This window comes from Diceros bicornis, chromosome 13 (assembly GCF_020826845.1).
Source record: "Diceros bicornis minor isolate mBicDic1 chromosome 13, mDicBic1.mat.cur, whole genome shotgun sequence".
NCBI classification, from domain to species: Eukaryota; Metazoa; Chordata; class Mammalia; order Perissodactyla; family Rhinocerotidae; genus Diceros; species Diceros bicornis.
In genome coordinates, this window is record NC_080752.1 from 2323256 (window position 1) to 2337349 (window position 14094).

Sequence of the window (14094 nt, forward strand, 5' to 3'; positions counted from 1 at the left end):
GTATGTGTCCAACTCCTAGAAATACCTTCATGCCCCAACTCCCTTACTTCCAGCTAGTAAGGATCACATAATTCCTAACAAATTTTGACACAGATTCCCAATTCGGGCATTCAGAACATATAGCACGTTGCTCTAAGCAAGCTCATTCTCATTCAAAGTTGCAAGTTACTATGTAGGAACAAGTTTGTATAGGTATTTCAAAGATGCCCAGAACTGAGCTAAACTTGGTATGTGTCCAACTCCTAGAAATAACTTCATGCCCCATCTCCCTTACTTCCAGCTAGTAAGGATCACATAATTCCTAACAAAGTTTTGACACAGATCTCAATTCGGGCATTCAGAACATATAGCACGTTGCTGTAAGCAAGCACATTCTCATTCAAAGTTGCAATTACTATGTAGGAACAAGTTTGAATAGGTATTTCAAAGATGCCCAGAACTGAGCTAAACTTGGTATGTGTCCAACTCCTAGAAATAACTTCATGCCCCAACTCCCTTACTTCCAGCTAGTAAGGATCACATAATTCCTAACAAAGTTTTGACACAGATTCTCAATTCGGGCATTCAGAACTTATAGCACGTTGCTGTAAGCAAGCACATTCTCATTCAAAATTGCAAGTTACTATGTAGGAACAAGTTTGTATAGGTATTTCAAAGATGCCCAGAACTGAGCTAAACTTGGTATGTGTGCAACTCCTAGAAATAACTTCATGCCCCATCTCCCTTACTTCCAGCTAGTAAGGATCACATAATTCCTAACAAAGTTTTGACACAGATTCCCAATTCGGGCATTCAGAACATATAGCACGTTGCTGTAAGCAAGCACATTCTCATTCAAAGTTGCAAGTTACTATGTAGGAACAAGTTTGTATAGGTATTTCAAAGATGCCCAGGACTGTGCTAAACTTTGTATGTGTCCAACTCCTAGAAATACCTTCATGCCCCAACTCCCTTACTTCCAGCTAGTAAGGATCACATAATTCCTAACAAATTTTGACACAGATTCCCAATTCGGGCATTCAGAACATATAGCACGTTGCTGTAAGCAAGCACATTCTCATTCAAAGTTGCAAGTTACTATGTAGGAACAAGTTTGTATAGGTATTTCAAAGATGCCCAGAACTGAGCTAAACTTGGTATATGTCCAACTCCTAGAAATAACTTCATGCCCCATCTCCCTTACTTTCAGCTAGTAAGGATCACATAATTCCTAACAAAGTTTTGACACAGATTTCCAATTCGGGCATTCAGAACATATAGCACGTTGCTGTAAGCAAGCACATTCTCATTCAAAAATGCAAGTTACTATGTAGGAACAAGTTTGTATAGGTATTTCAAAGATGCCCAGAACTGAGCTAAACTTGGAATGTGTCCAACTCCTAGAAATAACTTCATGCCCCATCTCCCTTACTTCCAGCTAGTAAGGATCACATAATTCCTAACAAAGTTTTGGCACAGATTCCCAATTCGGGCATTCAGAACATATAGCACGTTGCTGTAAGCAAGCACATTCTCATTCAAAGTTGCAAGTTACTATGTAGGAACAAGTTTGTATAGGTATTTCAAAGATGCCCAGAACTGAGCTAAACTTGGTATGTCTCCAACTCCTAGAAATAACTTCATGCCCCATCTCCCTTACTTCCAGCTAGTAAGGATCACATAATTTCTAACAAAGTTTTGACACAGATTCCCAGTTCGGGAATTCACAACATATAGCACGTTGCTGTAAGCAAGCACATTCTCATTCAAAGTTGCAAGTTACTATGTAGGAACAAGTTTGTATAGGTATTTCAAAGATGCCCAGAACTGAGCTAAACTTGGTATGTCTCCAACTCCTAGAAATAACTTCATGCCCCATCTCCCTTACTTCCAGCTAGTAAGGATCACATAATTTCTACCAAAGTTTTGACACAGTTTCCCAATTCGGGCATTCAGAACATATAGCACGTTGCTGTAAGCAAGCACATTCTCATTCAAAGTTGCAAGTTACTATGTAGGAACAAGTTTGTATAGGTATTTCAAAGATGTCCAGGACTGTGCTACACTTGGTATGTGTCCAACTCCTAGAAATACCTTCATGCCCCAACTCCCTTACTTCCAGCTAGTAAGGATCACATAATTCCTAACAAATTTTGACACAGATTCCCAATTCGGGCATTCAGAACATATGGCACGTTGCTCTAAGCAAGCACATTCTCATTCAAAGTTGCAAGTTAATATGTAGGAACAAGTTTGTATAGGTATTTAAAAGATGCCCAGAACTGAGCTAACCTTGGTATGTGTGCAACTCCTAGAAATAACTTCATGCCCCATCTCCCTTACTTCCAGCTAGTAAGGATCACATAATTCCTAACATAGTTTTGACACAGATTCCCAATTCGGGCATTCAGAACATATAGCACTTTGCTGTAAGCAAGCACATTCTCATTCAAAGATGTAAGTTACTATGTAGGAACAAGTTTGTATAGGTATTTCAAAGATGCCCAGAACTGAGCTAAACTTGGTATGTCTCCAACTCCTAGAAATAACTTCATGCCCCATCTCCCTTACTTCCAGCTAGTAAGGATCACATAATTTCTAACAAAGTTTTGACACAGATTCCCAATTCGGGAATTCACAACATATAGCACGTTGCTGTAAGCAAGCACATTCTCATTCAAAGTTGCAAGTTACTATGTAGGAACAAGTTTGTATAGGTATTTCAAAGATGCCCAGAACTGAGCTAAACGTTGTATGTCTCCAACTCCTAGAAATAACTTCATGCCCCATCTCCCTGACTTCCAGCTAGTAAGGATCACATAATTCCTAACAAAGTTTTGACACAGATTCCCAATTCGGGCATTCAGAACATATAGCACGTTGCTGTAAGTAAGCACATTCTCATTCAAAGTTGCAAGTTACTATGTAGGAACAAGTTTGTATAGGTATTTCAAAGATGCCTACAACTGAGCTAAACTTGGTATGTCTCCAACTCCTAGAAATAACTTCATGCCCCATCTCGCTTACTTCCAGCTAGTAAGGATCACATACTTCCTAACAAAGTTTTGACACAGATTCCCAATTCGGGCATTCACAACATATAGCACGTTGCTGTAAGCAAGCACATTCTCATTCAAAGTTGCAAGTTACTATGTAGGAACAAGTTTGTATAGGTATTTCAAAGAGGCGCAGAACTGAGCTAAACGTTGTATGTGTCCAACCTCTAGAAATAACTTCATGCCCCATCTCCCTTACTTCCAGCTAGTAAGGATCACATAATTCCTAACAAAGTTTTGACACAGATTCCCAATTCGGGCATTCAGAACATATAGCACGTTGCTGTAAGCAAGCACATTCTCATTCAAAGTTGCAAGTTACTATGTAGGAACAAGTTTGTATAGGTATTTCAAAGATGCCCAGAACTGAGCTAAACTTGGTATGTCTCCAACTCCTAGAAATAACTTCACGCCCCATCTCCCATACTTCCAGCTAGTAAGGATCACATATTTCCTAAAAAAGTTTTGACACAGATTCCCAATTCGGGCAATCAGAACATATAGCACGTTGCTATAAGCAAGCACATTCTCATTCAAAGTTGCAAGTTACTATGTAGGAACAAGTTTGTATAGGTATTTCAAAGATGCCCAAACTGTGCTAAACTTTGTATGTGTCCAACTCCTAGAAATACCTTCATGCCCCAACTCACTTACTTCCAGCTAGTAAGGATCACATAATTCCTAACAAAGTTTTGACACAGATTCCCTATTCGGGTATTCAGAACATATAGCACGTTGCTGTAAGCGAGCACATTCTCATTCAAAGTTGCAAGTTACTGTGTAGGAACAAGTTTGTATAGGTATTTCAAAGATGCCCTGAACTGAGCTAAACTTGGTATGTCTCCAACGCCTAGATATAACTTCATGCCCCATCTCCCTTACTTCCAGCTAGTAAGGATCACATAATTTCTAACAAAGTTTTGACACAGATTCCCAATTCGGGCATTCAGAACATATAGCACGTTGCTGTAAGCGAGCACATTCTCATTCAAAGTTGCAAGGTACTATGTAGGAACAAGTTTGTATAGGTATTTCAAAGATGCCCAGAACTGAGCTAAACGTTGCATGTCTCCAACTCCTAGAAATAACTTCATGCCCCATCTCCCTTACTTCCAGCTAGTAAGGATCACATAATTCCTAACAAAGTTTTGACACAGATTCCCAATTCGGGCATTCAGAACATAAAGCACGTTGCTGTAAGCAAGCACATTCTCATTCAAAGATGCAAGTTACTATGTAGGAATAAGTGTGTATAGGTATTTCAAAGATGCCCAGAACTGAGCTAAACTTGGTATGTCTCCAAATCCTAGAAATATCTTCATGCCCCAACTCACTTACTTCCAGCTAGTAAGGATCACATAATTCCTAACAAAGTTTTGACACAGATTCCTAATTCGTGCATTCAGAACATATAGCACGTTGCTGTAAGTAAGCACATTCTCATTCAAAGTTGCAAGTTACTATGAAGGAACAAGTTTGTATAGGTATTTCAAAGATGCCTACAACTGAGCTAAACTTGGTATGTCTCCAACTCCTAGAAATACCTTCATGCCCCAACTCCCTTACTTCCAGCTAGTAAGGATCACATAATTCCTAACAAATTTTGACACAGATTCCCAATTCATGCATTCAGAACATATAGCACGTTGCTGTAAGAAAGCACATTCTCATTCAAAGTTGCAAGTTAATATGTAGGAACAAGTTTGTATAGGTATTTCAAAGATGCCCAGAAGTGAGCTAAACTTGGTATGTGTCCAACTCCTAGAAATAACTTCATGTCCCATCTCCCTTACTTCCAGCTAGTAAGGATCACATAATTCCTAACAAAGTTTTGACACAGATTCCCAATTCGGGCATTCAGAACATATAGCACGTTGCTGTAAGCAAGCACATTCTCATTCAAAGATGCAAGTTACTATGTAGGAACAAGTTTGTATAGGTATTTCAAAGATGCCCAGAACTGAGCTAAACTTGGTATGTGTCCAACTCCTAGAAATACCTTCATGCCCCATCTCCCTTACTTCCAGCTAGTAAGGATCACATAATTCCTAACAAAGTTTTGACACAGATTCCCAATTCGGGCATTCAGAACATATAGCACGTTGCTGTAAGCAAGCACATTCTCATTCAAAGTTGCAAGTTACTATGTAGGCACAAGTTTGTATAGGCATTTCAAAGATGCCCAGGACTGTGCTAAACTTGGTATGTGTCCAACTCCTAGAAATACCTTCATGCCCCAACTCCCTTACTTCCAGCTAGTAAGGATCACATAATTCCTAACAAATTTTGACACAGATTCCCAATTCGGGCATTCAGAACATATAGCACGTTGCTCTAAGCAAGCTCATTCTCATTCAAAGTTGCAAGTTACTATGTAGGAACAAGTTTGTATAGGTATTTCAAAGATGCCCAGAACTGAGCTAAACTTGGTATGTGTCCAACTCCTAGAAATAACTTCATGCCCCATCTCCCTTACTTCCAGCTAGTAAGGATCACATAATTCCTAACAAAGTTTTGACACAGATCTCAATTCGGGCATTCAGAACATATAGCACGTTGCTGTAAGCAAGCACATTCTCATTCAAAGTTGCAATTACTATGTAGGAACAAGTTTGAATAGGTATTTCAAAGATGCCCAGAACTGAGCTAAACTTGGTATGTGTCCAACTCCTAGAAATAACTTCATGCCCCAACTCCCTTACTTCCAGCTAGTAAGGATCACATAATTCCTAACAAAGTTTTGACACAGATTCTCAATTCGGGCATTCAGAACTTATAGCACGTTGCTGTAAGCAAGCACATTCTCATTCAAAATTGCAAGTTACTATGTAGGAACAAGTTTGTATAGGTATTTCAAAGATGCCCAGAACTGAGCTAAACTTGGTATGTGTGCAACTCCTAGAAATAACTTCATGCCCCATCTCCCTTACTTCCAGCTAGTAAGGATCACATATTTCCTAAAAAAGTTTTGACACAGATTCCCAATTCGGGCAATCAGAACATATAGCACGTTGCTATAAGCAAGCACATTCTCATTCAAAGTTGCAAGTTACTATGTAGGAACAAGTTTGTATAGGTATTTCAAAGATGCCCAAACTGTGCTAAACTTTGTATGTGTCCAACTCCTAGAAATACCTTCATGCCCCAACTCACTTACTTCCAGCTAGTAAGGATCACATAATTCCTAACAAAGTTTTGACACAGATTCCCTATTCGGGTATTCAGAACATATAGCACGTTGCTGTAAGCGAGCACATTCTCATTCAAAGTTGCAAGTTACTGTGTAGGAACAAGTTTGTATAGGTATTTCAAAGATGCCCTGAACTGAGCTAAACTTGGTATGTCTCCAACGCCTAGATATAACTTCATGCCCCATCTCCCTTACTTCCAGCTAGTAAGGATCACATAATTTCTAACAAAGTTTTGACACAGATTCCCAATTCTGGCATTCACAACATATAGCACGTTGCTGTAAGCAAGCACATTCTCATTCAAAGTTGCAAGTTACTATGTAGGAACAAGTTTGTATAGGTATTTCAAAGATGCCCAGAACTGAGCTAAACGTTGCATGTCTCGAACTCCTAGAAATAACTTCATGCCCCATCTCCCTTACTTCCAGCTAGTAAGGATCACATAATTCCTAACAAAGTTTTGACACAGATTCCCAATTCGGGCATTCAGAACATAAAGCACGTTGCTGTAAGCAAGCACATTCTCATTCAAAGATGCAAGTTACTATGTAGGAATAAGTGTGTATAGGTATTTCAAAGATGCCCAGAACTGAGCTAAACTTGGTATGTCTCCAAATCCTAGAAATATCTTCATGCCCCAACTCACTTACTTCCAGCTAGTAAGGATCACATAATTCCTAACAAAGTTTTGACACAGATTCCTAATTCGTGCATTCAGAACATATAGCACGTTGCTGTAAGTAAGCACATTCTCATTCAAAGTTGCAAGTTACTATGAAGGAACAAGTTTGTATAGGTATTTCAAAGATGCCTACAACTGAGCTAAACTTGGTATGTCTCCAACTCCTAGAAATACCTTCATGCCCCAACTCCCTTACTTCCAGCTAGTAAGGATCACATAATTCCTAACAAATTTTGACACAGATTCCCAATTCATGCATTCAGAACATATAGCACGTTGCTGTAAGAAAGCACATTCTCATTCAAAGTTGCAAGTTAATATGTAGGAACAAGTTTGTATAGGTATTTCAAAGATGCCCAGAAGTGAGCTAAACTTGGTATGTGTCCAACTCCTAGAAATAACTTCATGTCCCATCTCCCTTACTTCCAGCTAGTAAGGATCACATAATTCCTAACAAAGTTTTGACACAGATTCCCAATTCGGGCATTCAGAACATATAGCACGTTGCTGTAAGCAAGCACATTCTCATTCAAAGATGCAAGTTACTATGTAGGAACAAGTTTGTATAGGTATTTCAAAGATGCCCAGAACTGAGCTAAACTTGGTATGTGTCCAACTCCTAGAAATACCTTCATGCCCCATCTCCCTTACTTCCAGCTAGTAAGGATCACATAATTCCTAACAAAGTTTTGACACAGATTCCCAATTCGGGCATTCAGAACATATAGCACGTTGCTGTAAGCAAGCACATTCTCATTCAAAGTTGCAAGTTACTATGTAGGCACAAGTTTGTATAGGCATTTCAAAGATGCCCAGGACTGTGCTAAACTTGGTATGTGTCCAACTCCTAGAAATACCTTCATGCCCCAACTCCCTTACTTCCAGCTAGTAAGGATCACATAATTCCTAACAAATTTTGACACAGATTCCCAATTCGGGCATTCAGAACATATAGCACGTTGCTCTAAGCAAGCTCATTCTCATTCAAAGTTGCAAGTTACTATGTAGGAACAAGTTTGTATAGGTATTTCAAAGATGCCCAGAACTGAGCTAAACTTGGTATGTGTCCAACTCCTAGAAATAACTTCATGCCCCATCTCCCTTACTTCCAGCTAGTAAGGATCACATAATTCCTAACAAAGTTTTGACACAGATCTCAATTCGGGCATTCAGAACATATAGCACGTTGCTGTAAGCAAGCACATTCTCATTCAAAGTTGCAATTACTATGTAGGAACAAGTTTGAATAGGTATTTCAAAGATGCCCAGAACTGAGCTAAACTTGGTATGTGTCCAACTCCTAGAAATAACTTCATGCCCCAACTCCCTTACTTCCAGCTAGTAAGGATCACATAATTCCTAACAAAGTTTTGACACAGATTCTCAATTCGGGCATTCAGAACTTATAGCACGTTGCTGTAAGCAAGCACATTCTCATTCAAAATTGCAAGTTACTATGTAGGAACAAGTTTGTATAGGTATTTCAAAGATGCCCAGAACTGAGCTAAACTTGGTATGTGTGCAACTCCTAGAAATAACTTCATGCCCCATCTCCCTTACTTCCAGCTAGTAAGGATCACATAATTCCTAACAAAGTTTTGACACAGATTCCCAATTCGGGCATTCAGAACATATAGCACGTTGCTGTAAGCAAGCACATTCTCATTCAAAGTTGCAAGTTACTATGTAGGAACAAGTTTGTATAGGTATTTCAAAGATGCCCAGGACTGTGCTAAACTTTGTATGTGTCCAACTCCTAGAAATACCTTCATGCCCCAACTCCCTTACTTCCAGCTAGTAAGGATCACATAATTCCTAACAAATTTTGACACAGATTCCCAATTCGGGCATTCAGAACAGATACCACGTTGCTGTAAGCAAGCACATTCTCATTCAAAGTTGCAAGTTACTATGTAGGAACAAGTTTGTATAGGTATTTCAAAGATGCCCAGAACTGAGCTAAACTTGGTATATGTCCAACTCCTAGAAATAACTTCATGCCCCATCTCCCTTACTTCCAGCTAGTAAGGATCACATAATTCCTAACAAAGTTTTGACACAGATTTCCAATTCGGGCATTCAGAACATATAGCACGTTGCTGTAAGCAAGCACATTCTCATTCAAAAATGCAAGTTACTATGTAGGAACAAGTTTGTATAGGTATTTCAAAGATGCCCAGAACTGAGCTAAACTTGGAATGTGTCCAACTCCTAGAAATAACTTCATGCCCCATCTCCCTTACTTCCAGCTAGTAAGGATCACATAATTCCTAACAAAGTTTTGGCACAGATTCCCAATTCGGGCATTCAGAACATATAGCACGTTGCTGTAAGCAAGCACATTCTCATTCAAAGTTGCAAGTTACTATGTAGGAACAAGTTTGTATAGGTATTTCAAAGATGCCCAGAACTGAGCTAAACTTGGTATGTGTGCAACTCCTAGAAATAACTTCATGCCCCATCTCACTTACTTCCAGCTAGTAAGGATCACATAATTCCTAACATAGTTTTGACACAGATTCCCAATTCGGGCATTCAGAACATATAGCACTTTGCTGTAAGCAAGCACATTCTCATTCAAAGATGTAAGTTACTATGTAGGAACAAGTTTGTATAGGTATTTCAAAGATGCCCAGAACTGATTTAAACTTGGTATGTCTCCAACTCCTAGAAATAACTTCATGCCCCATCTCCCTTACTTCCAGCTAGTATGGATCACATAATTTCTAACAAAGTTTTGACACAGATTCCCAATTCGGGCTTTCAGAAAATATAGCACGTTGCTGTAAGCAAGCACATTCTCATTCAAAGTTGCAAGTTACTATGTAGGAACAAGTTTGTATAGGTATTTCAAAGATGCCCAGAACTGAGCTAAACTTGGTATGTCTCCAACTCCTAGAAATAACTTCATGCCCCATCTCCCTTACTTCCAGCTAGTAAGGATCACATAATTTCTAACAAAGTTTTGACACAGATTCCCAATTCGGGAATTCACAACATATAGCACGTTGCTGTAAGCAAGCACATTCTCATTCAAAGTTGCAAGTTACTATGTAGGAACAAGTTTGTATAGGTATTTCAAAGATGCCCAGAACTGAGCTAAACGTTGTATGTCTCCAACTCCAAGAAATAACTTCATGCCCCATCTCCCTGACTTCCAGCTAGTAAGGATCACATAATTCCTAACAAAGTTTTGACACAGATTCCCAATGCGGGCATTCAGAACATATAGCACGTTGCTGTAAGTAAGCACATTCTCATTCAAAGTTGCAAGTTACTATGTAGGAACAAGTTTGTATAGGTATTTCAAAGATGCCTACAACTGAGCTAAACTTGGTATGTCTCCAACTCCTAGAAATAACTTCATGCCCCATCTCGCTTACTTCCAGCTAGTAAGGATCACATACTTCCTAACAAAGTTTTGACACAGATTCCCAATTCGGGCATTCACAACATATAGCACGTTGCTGTAAGCAAGCACATTCTCATTCAAAGTTGCAAGTTACTATGTAGGAACAAGTTTGTATAGGTATTTCAAAGAGGCCCAGAACTGAGCTAAACGTTGTATGTGTCCAACCTCTAGAAATAACTTCATGCCCCATCTCCCTTACTTCAAGCTAGTAAGGATCGCATAATTCCTAACAAAGTTTTGACACAGATTCCCAATTCGGGCATTCAGAACATATAGCACGTTGCTGTAAGCAAGCACATTCTCATTCAAAGTTGCAAGTTACTATGTAGGAACAAGTTTGTATAGGTATTTCAAAGATGCCCAGAACTGAGCTAAACTTGGTATGTCTCCAACTCCTAGAAATAACTTCACGCCCCATCTCCCATACTTCCAGCTAGTAAGGATCACATATTTCCTAACAAAGTTTTGACACAGATTCCCAATTCGGGCATTCAGAACATATAGCACGTTGCTGTAAGCAAGCACATTCTCATTCAAAGTTGCAAGTTACTATGTAGGAACAAGTTTGTATAGGTATTTCAAAGATGCCCAGAACTGAGCTAAACTTGGTATGTGTCCAACTCCTAGAAATAACTTCATGCCCCATCTCCCTTACTTCCAGCTAGTAAGGATCACATAATTCCTAACAAAGTTTTGACACAGATTCCCAATTCGGGCATTCAGAACATATAGCACGTTGCTGTAAGCAAGCACATTCTCATTCAAAGTTGCAAGTTACTATGTAGGAACAAGTTTGTATAGGTATTTCAAAGATGCCCAGAACTGAGCTAAACTTGGTATGTGTCCAACTCCTAGAAATAACTTCATGCCCCAACTCCCTTACTTCCAGCTTGTAAGGATCACATAATTCCTAACAAAGTTTTGACACAGATTCCCAATTCGGGCATTCAGAACATATAGCACGTTGCTGTAAGCAAGCACATTCTCATTCAAAGATGCAAGTTAATATGTAGGAACAAGTTTGTATAGGTATTTCAAAGATGCCCAGAACTGAGCTAAACGTTGTATGTGTCCAACCTCTAGAAATAACTTCCTGCCCCATCTCCCTTACTTCCAGCTAGTAAGGATCACATAATTCCTAACAAAGTTTTGACACAGATTTCCAATTCGGGCATTCAGAACATATAGCACGTTGCTGTAAGCAAGCACATTCTCATTCAAAGTTGCAAGTTACTATGTAGGAACAAGTTTGTATAGGTATTTCAAAGATGCCCAGAACTGAGCTAAACTTGGTATGTGTCCAACTCCTAGAAATAACTTCATGCCCCATCTCGCTTACTTCCAGCTAGTAAGGATCACATACTTCCTAACAAAGTTTTGACACAGATTCCCAATTCGTGCATTCACAACATATACCACGTTGCTGTAAGCAAGCACATTCTCATTCAAAGTTGCAAGTTACTATGTAGGAACAAGTTTGTATAGGTATTTCAAAAATGCCCAGAACTGAGCTAAACGTTGTATGTGTCCAACCTCTAGAAATAACTTCATGCCCCATCTCCCATACTTCCAGCTAGTAAGGATCACATAATTCCTAACAAAGTTTTGACACAGATTCCCAATTCGGGCATTCAGAACATATAGCACGTTGCTATAAGCAAGCTCATTCTCATTCAAAGTTGCAAGTTACTATGTAGGAACAAGTTTGTATAGGTATTTCAAAGATGCCCAGAACTGAGCTAAACTTGGTATGTGTCCAACTCCTAGAAATAACTTCATGCCCCATCTCCCTTACTTCCAGCTAGTAAGGATCACATAATTCCTAACAAAGTTTTGACACAGATTCCCAATTCGGGCATTCAGAACATATAGCACGTTGCTGTAAGCAAGCACATTCTCATTCAAAGTTGCAAGTTGCTATGTAGGAACAAGTTTGTATAGGTATTTCAAAGATGCCCAGAACTGAGCTAAACTTGGTATGTGTCCAACTCCTAGAAATAACTTCATGCCCCTTCTCCCTTACTTCCAGCTAGTAAGGATCACATAATTCCTAACAAAGTTTTGACACAGATTCCCAATTCGGGCATTCAGAACATATAGCACGTTGCTCTAAGCAAGCTCATTCTCATTCAAAGTTGCAAGTTACTATGTAGGAACAAGTTTGTATAGGTATTTCAAAGATGTCCAGAACTGAGCTAAACGTGGTAGGTCTCCAACTCCTAGAAATAACTTCATGCCCCATCTCCCTTACTTCCAGCTAGTAAGGATCACATAATTTCTAACAAAGTTTTGACACAGATTCCCAATTCGGGGATTCACAACATATAGCACGTTGCTGTAAGCAAGCACATTCTCATTCAAAGTTGCAAGTTACTATGTAGGAACAAGTTTGTATAGGTATTTCAAAGATGCCCTGAACTGAGCTAAACTTGGTATGTCTCCAACTCCTAGAAATAACTTCATGCCCCATCTCCCTTACTTCCAGCTAGTAAGGATCACATAATTTCTAACAAAGTTTTGACACAGATTCCCAATTCGGGGATTCACAACATATAGCACGTTGCTGTAAGCAAGCACATTCTCATTCAAAGTTGCAAGTTACTGTGTAGGAACAAGTTTCTATAGGTATTTCAAAGATGCCCAGAACTGAGCTAAACGTTGTATGTCTCCAACTCCTAGAAATAACTTCATGCCCCATCTCCCTTACTTCCAGCTAGTAACGATCACATAATTCCTAACAAAGTTTTGACACAGATTCCCAATTCGGGCATTCAGAACATAAAGCACGTTGCTGTAAGCAAGCACATTCTCATTCAAAGATGTAAGTTACTATGTAGGAATAAGTGTGTATAGGTATTTCAAAGATGCCCAGAACTGAGCTAAACTTGGTATGTCTCCAAATCCTAGAAATATCTTCATGCCCCATCTCCCTTACTTCCAGCTAGTAAGGATCACATAATTCCTAACAAAGTTTTGACACAGATTCCCAATTCGGGCATTCAGAACATGTAGCACGTTGCTGTAAGTAAGCACATTCTCATTCAAAGTTGCAAGTTACTATGTAGGAACAAGTTTGTATAGGTATTTCAAAGATGCCTACAACTGAGCTAAATTTGGTATGTCTCCATCTCCTAGAAATACCTTCATGCCCCAACTCCCTTACTTCCAGCTAGTAAGGATCACATAATTCCTAACAAATTTTGACACAGATTCCCAATTCGGGCATTCAGAACATAAAGCATGTTGCTCTAAGCAAGCACATTCTCATTCAAAGTTGCAAGTTACTATGTAGGAACAAGTTTGTATAGGTATTTCAAAGATGCCCAGAACTGAGCTAAACTTGGTATGTGTCCAACTCCTAGAAATAACTTCATGCCCCATCTCCCTTACTTCCAGCTAGTAAGGATCACATAATTCCTAACAAAGTTTTGACACAGATTCCCAATTCGGGCATTCACAACATATAGCACGTTGCAGTAAGCAAGCACATTCTCATTCAAAGATGCAAGTTACTATGTAGGAACAAGTTTGTATAGGTATTTCAAAGATGCCCAGAACTGAGCTAAACTTGGTATGTGTCCAACTCCTAGAAATACTTTCATGCCCCATCTCCCTTACTTCCAGCTAGTAAGGATCACATAATTCCTAACAAAGTTTTGACACAGATTCCCAATTCGGGCATTCAGAACATATAGCACGTTGCTCTAAGCAAGCACATTCTCATTCAAAGTTGCAAGTTACTATGTAGGAACAAGTTTGTATAGGTTTTTCAAA